The following is a 13,735-nucleotide window of genomic DNA, read 5'->3' as shown; positions in this document are numbered from 1 at the left end:
TTTGGTTTAGATTGTTCTACATGTTCTCATCTGATATTTCATGTAGTAAGATGAATATACTACTAGATATTATACTCCATCCTGGTATACACAGCATGATCATATCACTAGGCCTTCCATTTGCTAGTAGTGTTTATCCAAAATTGAGCTGCTTTCTGGGAACGTCAAACATTCATACAAAGTTCAGTTCCGCCAAGAAAGTGAGTATCTGAAAATCTATGAAAATTTAATTTGCACACTAATGACTGCCTGGTCTGGTGTGAAGACAACTGTCTGCCTAAAACTTTTGTCTTAATGAAGAGGCTCATCCAAATGGCAGTGTCAAATGGAAATTAAAAAGATGAATTAGAGAGCTTTTGTTGTTTGGAGTCTGGCATTTAAACGGATAATGTGGAAGCAATGCATGGAAAGTCTGAGCACGTCGATGAGACATCACTACCTCTGCATTGAACAAGGCCCTGTCTATGGTGCTGAAGTACAATACTATAACTGTCTGAGGCATGCCTTCACTGTACAATGCATGCATACATGCATGAGTATAAATTATAACGTGTGGTATGCTACATCATAATATCAGCTGACGTCTCTTCAAGAAAAAGCTAGAGGGAATATTGCACTTACCATCTTCATCATTCTCTCTTAAGTGGGCCTATTCAAAGCCTGTGCTCAGCTGAAGAGGACCACTTAAATATGTTTGAGTAAACAACAAAAGATGAAGATTTCGTTGCATTGTTCTCTGCCATTTCCATGGCAACTCGCAAGGTGAGTGGTTCTCTTCCCATCTCATAGAAGCACCTCCAGTAGTACTCTTTGCCGTGGTGGGGGGATGCACCCACTAGAATTTTTACTCACGTGTCACCTGGCCCAGCAGTTCTGCCTAGCTATGTTACAGCAGGGGGAATAGCATGTGTAATTATGAGCCACTCAGGGATCCATCCAGCATAATGCAAGACTGGCAGGGTGAAGGTCCATGGATAAACCTAAAAAGGCCTTTATTATCATTCGCTAGCCGCAAAACACCGCTTGTGTGCGCTTGATAGGCGGCTTTAAGAAGAGTGACATTTAGAATTATGTCCAGGCCTATTACCTACCAGGTGGTGTATGGAGAGAGGAATTGAAAGGTTGCACTGTCTGACTAGTGGAACTGCATATGATGAACTGTCAAGAGCATCAACAGGCCCCCACGCTTCTCAGATTTGCATAAATTCCCTGTCAAATAAGGCAATGAATATTTTATTTGTATTGTCAAGGAAGATTCAAGAGGCCCATTTCGAATAATGTATACAAACAGATTATGCAGAAATCCCCATGTCCCAGGGAGACATTATTCTTTTCTGCAGTGTTTTAATTACGATATTTGTCATGCTCGAGGGCTGAGACGTCACCACAGTGCTGCCTTACATGAAGCCTGGGATTAGAGCGCTACTGAAAGCTCCTCAATCAACAAATTAATTGGAGAGTTTGCAGCACACAATGCACACTCGTCCACATTTAGAAACGTTTCCGTCATAAGAGTTTGTCATGTGGGACAAACATAGCTTCCAGCCAAACTGCCATCTCTGTGGAGAATAGAGGAAGTCACTGATATGGATAATGATTGGAATAATAATGTAGATGCTGGAAGATCATCAGTAGAGCATTCCTCATCTGACTGGCCAGTCTTCTCCCCCATCTCCCTTTCCAAAGCTTGAGGAACCATTCAGTTTTAGGTAGGAGCCTGAGTGAGAAGTGATGGAAGCTCAAAGCAAACAACAGAGATTTGAAGCTTTCTTTGATTGCAGTCACATCCCAGAACATCAAGGACACAAAGACGCACCTGCTAGAATCAGACACTTCAAATGAGCCCAGAAACAGGCACACTTTTTAAGGCTCATTTGTATGTAGTTAAGTGCGTGGAATAATAGAACACATGCTTGCCCTGTGACTGCAGTTTTAAAGAATTAAACAGCACGTCTGCCTGTCTCTCCCTCTCAACTCCTGAAAAGAGTGAATAGCAGCTACTTGCGACATATCAGCTTATCACCATGCTGTCTAAATAGCAGAACAGGAAAGTAAAGGCTGGTTTAAAACACGGTGGCATCTCTCATTTGACCAGTTGCCAGCACTAATGATTTTGCCTCGGATGAAGCAGTACTTTTTTCGGTCAAATGTGCCAATTTATTCAGGTTCTCAGGGCTTAGAGTTTTCCGTAGCCTTGGAGGCGACACGCAGAGATGTCAAATGGAGGAGATTTATGAGAATTATCCTTTCCCCTGCTGAAATTATGGAAATGTGGACAGTGTGGGCTGCACACTCACAATGGCGGTCATAAAGTATTAGAACTTGAGGTAAAAAAAAAACACGGTGGTAGACAATATCGGAAGAAGTCATGAATCTTGTCATTGAAAGTACTAAGGGGTACGACACGTACTGCAGTATTCTACAACAGTAAGCAATAAACACAAAGTGTGTGTGTTGTGGTGAAATGAAATTCACTTTTCTCTCAACTAAACTTTAATCAGTCTCCTCTTGTGGGGCAGCGAGCCAGCATCATTACTCTAAATTGATGTCAGCAGTTTTCCATATTGTCTTGTTTTGTGTTGCTGAATAACCTTATGCGTAATGACAGGTGTGAATTAATGGACAAACGAGTTAACCGACAGTGCCAGACACACTCTGGTGGCAAAGGAGAACAAACTGCATTTTAATGCATATAAAGATCTTTCTTTCTCATGCCACTGTTTCGAAATGCATGAATTCAAGGCCCTCTCTTCATCCCAGCTCCAGCAAAAGCCGAGTCTTCATCGATTTGAATAAGGAACATCTGTCATGCAGGATTTGGTATATGTGTTTTGGACATGTGCTTTTCATATGAGGAAGTCCTGACAGGCAGTGCACAGTGTGAAAAACTCCAAAAGTCCTTTCTTTAACATTTTTTCAAAAGTCATCTAATATGATATACCTATCTATGCTCTGCACAATGGAGCATTATATAATAGCAACTGAACAAAAACAAGAAAAAAAATTCAACCTAATGAATTCAGTTTGGCATATGAATGCTCACATTACCAAACTGAAGTGATACAATCAGATTTTTTGCCTTACTGTGAAACAGATTTGATGTTTTCACAGTTGTGTGGGTGCACAAATCAAATTTTTTATGAATCATTTTTGAGCCACTTTGATTATGTTCACATTACTAAGCTGAAGTGGCACAAATGTGATTTTTCTATTTTTATTTTTTACCTTAATGTGACAAAGATCTGATTGTTTCAGAGCTGTGTGAACACACAAATCTGATCATTTTATCCAGATCTGAGTCACAGTGGCCACATTGACATTACATTTTCATCAAGTTTCATTGCTCAATTCTGATTTTTAGGTCAGATCTGATCTTTCTAACATGATGGTTAACTTTTATGTAAGTCACATAATGCCTTCAATTGTGAACGAACTTGTGCAGTCTGCCCCAGCATGCACGCATTTTAAGAACACCATGAGAACCACATGCATTATGAATAATAAACTAACCAGCGAAACAAACCTTTGTCACTAAGAAAATTTGTTCAGAACAGATCTCAGCTTCAGGTTAATGCCAAACGCAATGCATCTGACTCTTGTCTCGTCCTATTATACAGCTTTTCAGAGACAATCATGTTTGTGATGAAAGCTTATGCTGCCAGTTTATTTATTATTTGCTGTTGTTCACAGTGGACTCAGAGAATTAAGCAATAAGGCATACAAGACGATTGCAGTGTAGAGGCACTACATAACATTGATTTTCCAATGTAAAACCCCATCAACAGTAAGGACCTTTATTTGGGCTTACACTTCAGTTCCTTCCTTATAACATTATAATTTACATTTTAACCTAGTCCAACGACATGCAGTCAGGCCAATTGGGTGACTGTCTGTGTCTGTCTGTCTGCCCTGCGATGGACTGGCAACCTGTCCAGGGTGTATCCTGCCTTCTGTCCGATGACCGCTGGGACAGGCTCCCCCCTCGACCCTGAGGGAGAAGTGGCTTAGAAAATGGATAACCTTATAGAAGTTAGTAGTTACAGAAAAATACGTTTAAGATTACTACCTAAATAATAAGCAGTTTAAGGGACAAAAATGCTTCGCTACAGAGCTAGACTGTGTTGTTTCAGCTAATCAAAACTACTCAGGTTGGAAACATCAATGAATTTGCCACCATGCTAATTTTAGCTTAATTACACAAAACTAGCTACTGAAATGCGTTCTATCCTACCAGTGTACATTTTCAGAATCTGTCTATCTATCTATCTATCTATCTATCTATCTATCTATCTATCTATCTATCTATCTAGTAGAATGAGTCGTACTCAAGAGCCCAGAGACATTAAACATGGCACTGTCATAGGGTGCCACCTTTGACAAGTCAGTTCATGAAATTTGAACACTGCTAGATCTGCCCTGGTCAACTATAAGTGCTATAATTGTGAAACAGCATCTAGGAGTAACAGCAGCTCAGCCATGAAACAGTAGACCACGCCTATTCATAAAATCATGAAATCATTAATCCTCTTTCCCGCTTGCATCACTAACTACACTTCCAAACTGAGCTCCAAAGTGCTTCTGGAAGCAATATGAACACTAGAACTGTGCACTGAGACCTTCATGAAATGGGTTTCCATTGGCGAACAGCTGTACACAAGCCTAAGATCACTAAAACATGGCATCACTGGATATTAGAGCAGTGGAAACAAGTCCTTTCAAGTGACAAATCATGCTTCACTATCTGGCAGTCTGATGGATGAATTGATGGATGACAATTATATGCTTCCAACTTTGAAGCAGCAGTTTTGGGGAGCGCTCTTTCTTGTTCCAGCATGACTGTGCCCCTGTGCAAAAAGTGAATTCCATAATGATATGACAGCAACAATTGTTGTATTTGCAACAAATAATGTACTTGTGAGTGGAGCATAGATAAGTCAATACTATATTTTATGTACTGTACATTGTGTGTTTGTGTATATACAGTCACCGGCCACATTATTAGGCACACACTGCTAGTAAAAGGTTGCACCCCCTTTTGCCTTCAGAACTGTCTTAATTCTTCATGGCATATTTTCAACAAGGTGTTGGAAACATTCCTCAGAGATTTTGGTTGGTTATTTGAGTTACTGTTGCCTTTCTATCTTTTTCTGATCATTCTCTCTAAACCCTAGAGATGGTTGTGCGTGAAAATCCCAGTAGATCAGCAGTTTCTGAAATACTCAGACCAGCCCGTCTGGCACCAACACCCATGCCACAATCAAAGTGTTTCTTCCCCATTCTGATGCTCAGTTTGTACTTCAGTAAGTTGTCTTGACCACCTCTACATGCCTAAATGCATTGAGTTGCAGCCATGTGATTGGCTGATTAGCTATTTGTGTTAACAAGCAATTGAACATTAATAAACTTTAATAAACATTAATAAAGTGGCCGGTGAGTGTGTGTGTATATATATATATTCTTCCACCCTGCTGTATATTTCTGGGACACTGAAATGGAATATATATATATATATATATGGTTATGATTCTGCACAATTACCAGCCATGGAAAGGGTTAATTTCTTTGTTTCCATTTCAGTGTCCCAGAAATATACAGCAGGGTGGAAGAATCTCCTGCTGTCACCTTTTTCTCTTTCCTTCCTTTCATAAAATTCTTTCATTTCAATCTTTGACTACATGAAAACCCCTATCTTTGATCCACATGACATCTACTCTGTGGAGAAGCATCCGCAGACCCAGGGAGGTACAAACACCTGTTTTAGTGAGCACGTTCTCTTCTCTGCATGAGTCCACAATGCCTTGGGAAGTAACTATACTACATGTCATTCATTCTGTCCTACTACAAGGCAAAAGCAGACTCAAAGCATCTCTCAGCTCTCAGTGAAGCCGGTCTAAATACCATTTCATTTAAACACTGGTTTGCTGTGATGTTGATAGCATGTTTTTCTCTTTCTCTCACTGTTAGCAGCTCATTCTGTTCTGGACAGGAGTCACTGGTCTGTTGTCATTCATCTATTCTTCTTTCTGTAGCCATTCATTCACAGATCCTCTTGTCCACCACTTCTGTTAAATGAGCTTCTTCTAAAAACATGTCACAAAGAAACAACTCTTGATTTTTAGTAGCCTAACAATTTTCGCTCTCTCACTCACACTACCAAGAGTGTTGGTGGTAAGTCCTGGGAACACACAACGTGCTTATGAATGTTTATACACGACTATTAATCCATCACAGACAGAGATCTTTAATTTATCCAGTAAATCCACAAATCCACCCAGTCATGCAGCTATAGCCCCTTAAGCACTGTAAATATGAAACTGGCACAATTGCTTGATTAATAGAGTGAATGATTAGAAGGATTGGATATTTAGAAAGAAATACTTATAAGTGGTCGGTAATATATGCACTGAAGTATGTCTATCCACCAAGCCTCAATCAGAATATACTGAAGAACAGATGACCAATGTTTAAATTGTCCATTGTCACTGCTTTTACTGGTCTAACCTATTCCTGTTCTTGTTACACAATCAACTGATCCAGCAGCAACCTTGGTGTGGGGGGTGGGGTGGAGAGGGGAGGTAATCTCACTGGGGACCATGGCACAAGCCAGAGTTTCATAAAATCTTTATTGGGCCACTCATATAGAAACCGAGTAAATTATGACACTATTGTACACTCATGACTCAGAGAAAGATCCAATTTTTCAACAACGTGTACAGATTGTGGGTGCCCCTATGCATCTGAAATAACCCTTGTTAAAGATGTAGCTAATCAGACAAACTGTACAAAGGACATCTTATTAATTTCATATCAGTGACAAAAAAATCATGATAAATGAAATTATTTCCTTTATAACCTTTGCTGACTTTAAGAACTAGCCTTGTTAGTCATATATACTATGACTCGAATAATTTACAAGACAAATATAAATGTAATTAGGGCTGAAGCAATTACAGCTGAAAGTTTAAAAAGTCTAGGAGCATTTTCTTAAAATTGAGGATGGAGTAGTCACATGCAACATATGCAAGTCTGACCTAGGTTACCATGGAAGCACAACAAAACCTTTGACCACCAGAAAGAAAAAAACTAACAAAAAAAATTCAACATGGTTTCAATTCTGAAGCAGTAGAATGGTGGGTAAGCTTTCCCTCCATGCCAGTGAACTGACAAACGGCAGTACTTGCTGAGGATACGCTATTAGCAGTGTAGGTGAACTGTCAGAATGAGCTAATATTACCTTTACAAAAATCACTAAAGCTCATGTTACATTACTAATGTTAGTCACCGGAACGTTATGTATCGCTTTCTGTTAATTAGAAATGTTTTGCAGACTGCTTTAAACAAACTATTGAACATCCTGTCGCAGAATTACAAACATTAGCTAACCAACTAACTGGTTAATTACCTTAAAATACAAGCCATTCTGTAAACATGGTCTTCACATGAAAAAATGCCAACCCCTCATCCTGGAAATCTATTCACAAAGAGCTCTTCTTCTAAACTAGCACATTAAAATATTAAACCATGGGCAAATGTTGCTGCAGCCTGAAGAGCTAAAATGTTAATCTACACATTTATTATTAGGTCATTTTTTTAGCTATTGCTTTTTGCTTAGCCCAAAATTAAGATCAAGATTAAACAAAGCTTGTTTCATCATGTTTTTTTCTGTGGTGGTAATTTACCCTCTGGTGAACAGCACTTCTCTTGTACTGTTCACCAGGATGACATTGCCAAACATTTAATGGCAACACCTCTTCAAATTTACAGGCCATTTAAGCCAATGAATGGATTATTATTCAGTTAATTCACATGAATTATTAAAGATCAACATAATGTGTTTTCCCCAATCAGTGAATGGGGAAAAATAGCATTGTAGTGTTTACCATTACTAATGAAGACGCACAGTTTATGCATTAGATGTAGTCGACCACACCCACTTTGTACAATAAGCATGGCTTTGGCAAACAACTCACTCTAGCCTTAGCTCATGTCCATACTCTCCCGCTTCTAAGCTCCAACTGACACAATTGTTCCTGTTGTAAAGCATAAGCACAGCGAAGGAAGGCTAGCCCAGCCTTCACAATAAGATGTTTTGTCAGAATAATAAACTGCTGGAGAACAATAACCCAGAATTAATATGCAATATGTTTTTCAAACATGCTAGACTATTAGCCAATAAATGAATATCATATTTTGAGCAAAAGCGCTAAAATGCTAGCTCAAAGACCCTCCCACATATCACATTTTAAGGTATAAATCACGAAACAGAAGGAAATCTCCATCAGCTTTTTGTGCAATCATCTCTCAAGCAAGAGAAACCTATTTTGCATTTTTCCGTGTGCATGCCGCATCAACCGTGTTTAAACTTAAACACCAGTTTTGTACACACATGCATGTTTTTCAGGCAAAATTGTTCTATTTGCACATGAATCCTGGCACAAGAAGCTTAATACATACAACCTGCTTTTCTGTCTCTCTCTCTGTCTCTCTTGATCTGCCAAAGCCTCTCTTTCACTGTCTTCCTCACACAAGAGCCCCTTCACACCATACATTAATCCATCTATTCTGCAATCTATTCCAGTGGCTGGTATGATGCTATAACACATGCCTACCCTTAGAATACCTTCTTGTCTTGATTATTGCTATTCATCATTGGGCATAGACAGGCTTTTTCAAGGCCGTCTGAGCAATCATCCAGCATTGCTATGCAGAGTTTGGCCAGCTGAACCTCAATCCATTCCAGTCCCCATAGGAGTGCCTCTCTGCTCTAGTGTTGGAGAAAAAAAAATACCCATCTGCCACAATTACATTGCTAAGTGATCAACAACAAACACATTAATGGACAGAACAGTACACACAAACAGCATCTGCAAAAATGTCAGTACATACCTTATGTCAGTATACTGACACTGTAGACACATATACAATATGTACACAATACAAATGATGTCCTAAATGCATTTAGCTTTATCTTAGTTTTTGTAAGTTATACAAATTCAGTCCCAGTGGAGATTACATTGTCTAAATCAAAGGCTTTCTGAAACGCCTGAGAAATCTCAACATATATCTGCCAGCGTTTCAAAAATGGTCTGAGGCACAGGAGTGTTTCAGGCGATAGTAGGGATTGCATCACAGATAACGCCAAAAAAGCAGGAATAACGACCTCAAAGCGGCTAAGGAAAGCTTTTTTTCAGCATGACAGAACTGGAAAAAAGACCCAAGTTTTTCCTTTCACAGAGTAAGCCTCTTACTTTTATGTCAACAAAGTGTCTTGGAAAGGGAAAAATCCTTGGATTAGTGCATGATTTGTTGATATTGATTGTAGGACTGAGTGGTAGGTGGCACCTCTTGCTGTGTTATTTGGCAAAGTGGGCCTTGCTGAGAAGAAATCTTTCAGAGGAAAATAAGAAATAAGATATTTTACCTCTGACAGCCATTTAAAGCAGAAATCCTCCAATCTAGAAGAAGGGACTTCTAGACACTGCTAAACACTGGCTGGCCTAAGAGGGTTTCATTACTGCAAAGCTGGTAAGTTCAGTTAATAAACATTTCTCATTTGGCATTTTATTCTACACCCACCCACACACACACACACACACACACACACACACACACATATATATATATATATATATATATATATATATATATATATATATATATATCTTCAGAAATTTCCTAATTTCAAATCTTCAAATGAATGTTACATAATTTTCTCAAGTAAGGTCACATCAGGACATGAGGAAGCTTTCTCTTTGCTGCAGAAGAGTAATTTTAGATTCAGTGTGCATTGCCTCTGCAGCCCGTGCCACAGCATATTGTTGTTTCAGATCAGAGGGGCTTAGAAGCAATAGCCTCTGTTAGCTATGAGTGTAGACCGCTCTATTAGCTTTGACTATCACTCAGCTAAAGGAGACCCTGCACTTAGAGCAGGTACTGAATCATCACTTTGGTCAAGCTATTTTAACCCTCACTAGAAAAGTCACAAAGTGCTAAAAGAGCAGGAAAAGATATAGCTTTGTTATTTTTTAACCCAACTTGAAGTCTTAAACTGACTCTTCATTGTCTGCTTGATGATCACATAAACAAGTCACATAATTGCTTTATTCTGTAGCTTAAATTATATATTGATCTGTAGCATGACAACACAAAGTCTCGTCAATGCACTAAATAAGATGTTAACAATTATTGGTTCTTGCTTAAAACTGCTAATGCTGTTTTGTTTCATCTCACTACTCAACAGTGAAATTACAAATGGACCAGCATTGATTTTGCCTGTAGCCATGACCAAGCTAAGCTAATCTTACCCCTAGCAACAAATGTCTAGATTTTTATAGATTATTGAAATTGCTTGGAAACATGTGGAATGTTGCAGACTTACTGTTAACTTTTAAGGAAAAACATTTTTTTTCAGAAATTGTTTTCCATTTTGCGACAGTAACACCTTCTATTTCTCCAAGAAGACTTTGCACAAGGCATTGCCACACTACTGTGAGGGTTTGATTACATTCAGTAACAGTGAAGTCAAGCACTGGTGTTGAATGATTAGTTCTGGATTGCTCCAGTTCATCTGAAAGGTATTTAATGGGGCTCAATCTCTCCAGACAATGCAGTTCCACTGCTACACAGCCCAATGCTAGGGAGCTTTATACACATCTAGTCGATGCTTGGCTTTGGGCATTATCACCTTAGGCTCATGTGCAGCTACTCCAAAGCAGGTCCAACTAGGATCTACATTTTAGTGAGGTCCATTTTGCAGAAAGGTAACCTACTTCACATTTTCTTTCTATATGTACTTTACTTTCTCAATTTCTAATCTCCCTTTGTCTAATCTCCCTTTGTCACCAATTCATTGCTCCCTTTTTAACCATATTTATGTATTTTTTTCCTTCCACTTGTTCATTTTCCATCCCTACATTCTTACATAAATTGCTATTACTGTTCCAGATTTACATCGTTAATTTTTATCTCCCTCTCTTTCTCTCTGTGCTTGTCTCCTTTTCTCACTTGCTTCTCTGCTCTCTCTAATTACTGAAAAAGCATATAAAGGTTTCGCTCCAAAATGCATTATGGTGAGGTGGTCCTGTGGGGGGTCCCGGTCCATTGATGAAGGGTAATGGTGGGAGAACATATTATGCAAAGAAACAGATGGACTACAGTCTGTAATTGTACTAATTGAACTACCAAATGCACCTGTATGGTAAGCGGAGCTAATAAAATGGGCAATGAGTGTAGATACAAGGTAGATGTTTGTTGTTCAACATACCTACATCTCTGGAAGTCAGTGTCAAAACTACTCAAAGTGAACATTTAAGTTTTGAACAAATCTATGGGCAAACCACAGCTCTTCTGTGGTCAGCTGAGAACCGGTCAATACTGATTAGGTAGTCTTTATTCTGAATGACTACCACATTAGACTACTATGCAGAATAAAATAAAGGCAAGAATTGTGGCATAGGATATTACTGCATTATCAAAACATCTACTACTATTGAGGTCTGCTGTCCTCTTGTTAGTTGTAGCCATCCCATTCGATTGGCAATGCATTTCTTTGGGGATTATATGAGCTGTTCACACAACTGAATTCTTGTGTCAGCAACCTTGCACCTTAAAGTAATTAGAAAGGGTGTCTGAATACTTTTGAATATGCGCCATATATAATTGAGATGACTGTTGCAATGGACAGCAAACTGAGATCCAGGCACTGCATTTTTGTCACATCCTATGCTCAGGGTTCAACATATGCTTCTGCAAACTTCCAGAAAGCACTAAAATCTACATCAACCAGTGACCTCATGTCACAGGTCAAAATCAAAGCATTGCTTGCGTCTTATTAATGGTTGCCCTACTTTTAGCTGTACGATATTACATTTTAGATCTCATTAAAATTCACCGGAGGTTCCAATGAATCAAACAGAGAATTTAAGTCTTCATTTATTAGTTTATTATTACAAATGAGCATAGTCAATGTGCTTTTACTGCTATAACCCTTAGATGCATAACTGGGTCAAAAATGACCGGTGAGGTTGTTTTCTTGAAATATCTTCATAATGAAAAATTGTTATCTTTTCATATTCCAGGTATTTCTAAAAAAACATGTTTTTGACATAATGCCATTTATATTTTTAACTTACCTTTTATAAATTTTAAGAAATTGTAGTTTTTGTATTACTACCCCAAGCTTCCTTTAGTGTTTCAAAAATGACCTGCATGCATTTTCTATGAAATCCAATGGGAACCTTTGATTCTTTTCAACGGTGGCTTTTCACCAGTGTGCCCCTTGCTCGGCATCTCCTGGAGAAGAATCTCACTGTTGTTGGGACTCTACGTCAGAATAAGCCAGACATCCCTCCTCTGATGAAGCCTTCCAAGTCCAGGAAGGTTCACAGCACAGAGTTTGGTGTCAATGATCGCCTTACGGTGGTCAGCTATGTCAGAAAGAAAGGAGAAGCTGTTGTGCTCCAGAGCACGATGCACCACGACAAACTAGTGGATGAAAATAGCAGAAAGAAAAAAACAGAAGTGATCACATTTTACAACAACACACAAGGAGGTGTAGACTGTTGTAGGTGTAGACCTACACCTGCAAGTGCCAAACACAGACGTGACCCATGGTGCTGTGGTATAACCTAATTGACATTGCCACCCTGAATGCCTACACTTTTTTCACGGCTCAGCACCCAGAATTCAAGAGTGGCATCACCGTTGCACGACGGCTCTTCCTCAAAGAACTGTCAAAGGACCTAGTCACACCACACATGGGGAATCGACTGGAAGGCTGCCCCCAACTGCAAACCCCGATTATTAAAGCAATGGAAAGGTGTGGGGTGACAAAAGCCACAACCCAGCCACAGGAAAGAAGCAGACAGGGCCAACCAAAGAGAAAGAGGTGTCAGATCTGCCCAAGTAACAAAGATCGAAAAGTCAGCAATATGTGTGGGAAATGCAATGTACCTGTGTGCAATGATCACAGCCAGAAACAGGTAGTTTGTCTGAACTGCATATAATCATGAGAGAAGAAGGCAAAACAGGGAAAAGAGAGAAAAGAGAGAGGAACTGTCAATGACTGGACAGTTACAGGCACACACACACACACACAAACACACTGGATGTTCACAATGTTCACTTTTTTCTATTACTGTTCTGGTTAATTTTCTTTTTCAAAGATGTTAAAAAGTGAAAAATAAAGATATTTCAAACATGAAATCATTCTTGTGTGGTCCTAAATATAATACTAAATATTATGCAAGAGATTATTCTTAACCAAAAAGACAAAAATGGCATAAAAACACATTGATTCTAATGTGGGTCATTTTTGACCCACTTATGGAAGAGTGTAGGGTCCAGTCACTTGTGCATCTAAGGGATAAGGAAACTTTTTTTGAACAAGCAGGCATAACTCTTTCAGGCTTAAACTTTCCGTCACTGAAACTGCAGTTTGCTACTTCAGCCAAACAGCTGAGGCAGTTAGCTCTGACTGTGGGAAACATTTGTTATAAGGCAAACTTAACTAGATATACATAAGTGCATAGTAAGCATTTTTCTGATAAGTAAGCAAGACTGCTAATTTAACTGAGATTATTCGAAGAAGACAGTGCATTTCCCTTCAGCTGGCTGACACACTCATCGGCCAATGTCAAACTCAACTGCTGATCATTCTCTTCTTGTCAATATTACTTCTCCCTCATCACTCCCTCAGGCCTAGAGCCAGAAACAGGCAAATGGGTGTGTTGCAGCG

Source organism: Pygocentrus nattereri, chromosome 8 (assembly GCF_015220715.1).
Source record: "Pygocentrus nattereri isolate fPygNat1 chromosome 8, fPygNat1.pri, whole genome shotgun sequence".
NCBI classification, from domain to species: Eukaryota; Metazoa; Chordata; class Actinopteri; order Characiformes; family Serrasalmidae; genus Pygocentrus; species Pygocentrus nattereri.
This window is presented reverse-complemented; position numbering follows the sequence as displayed.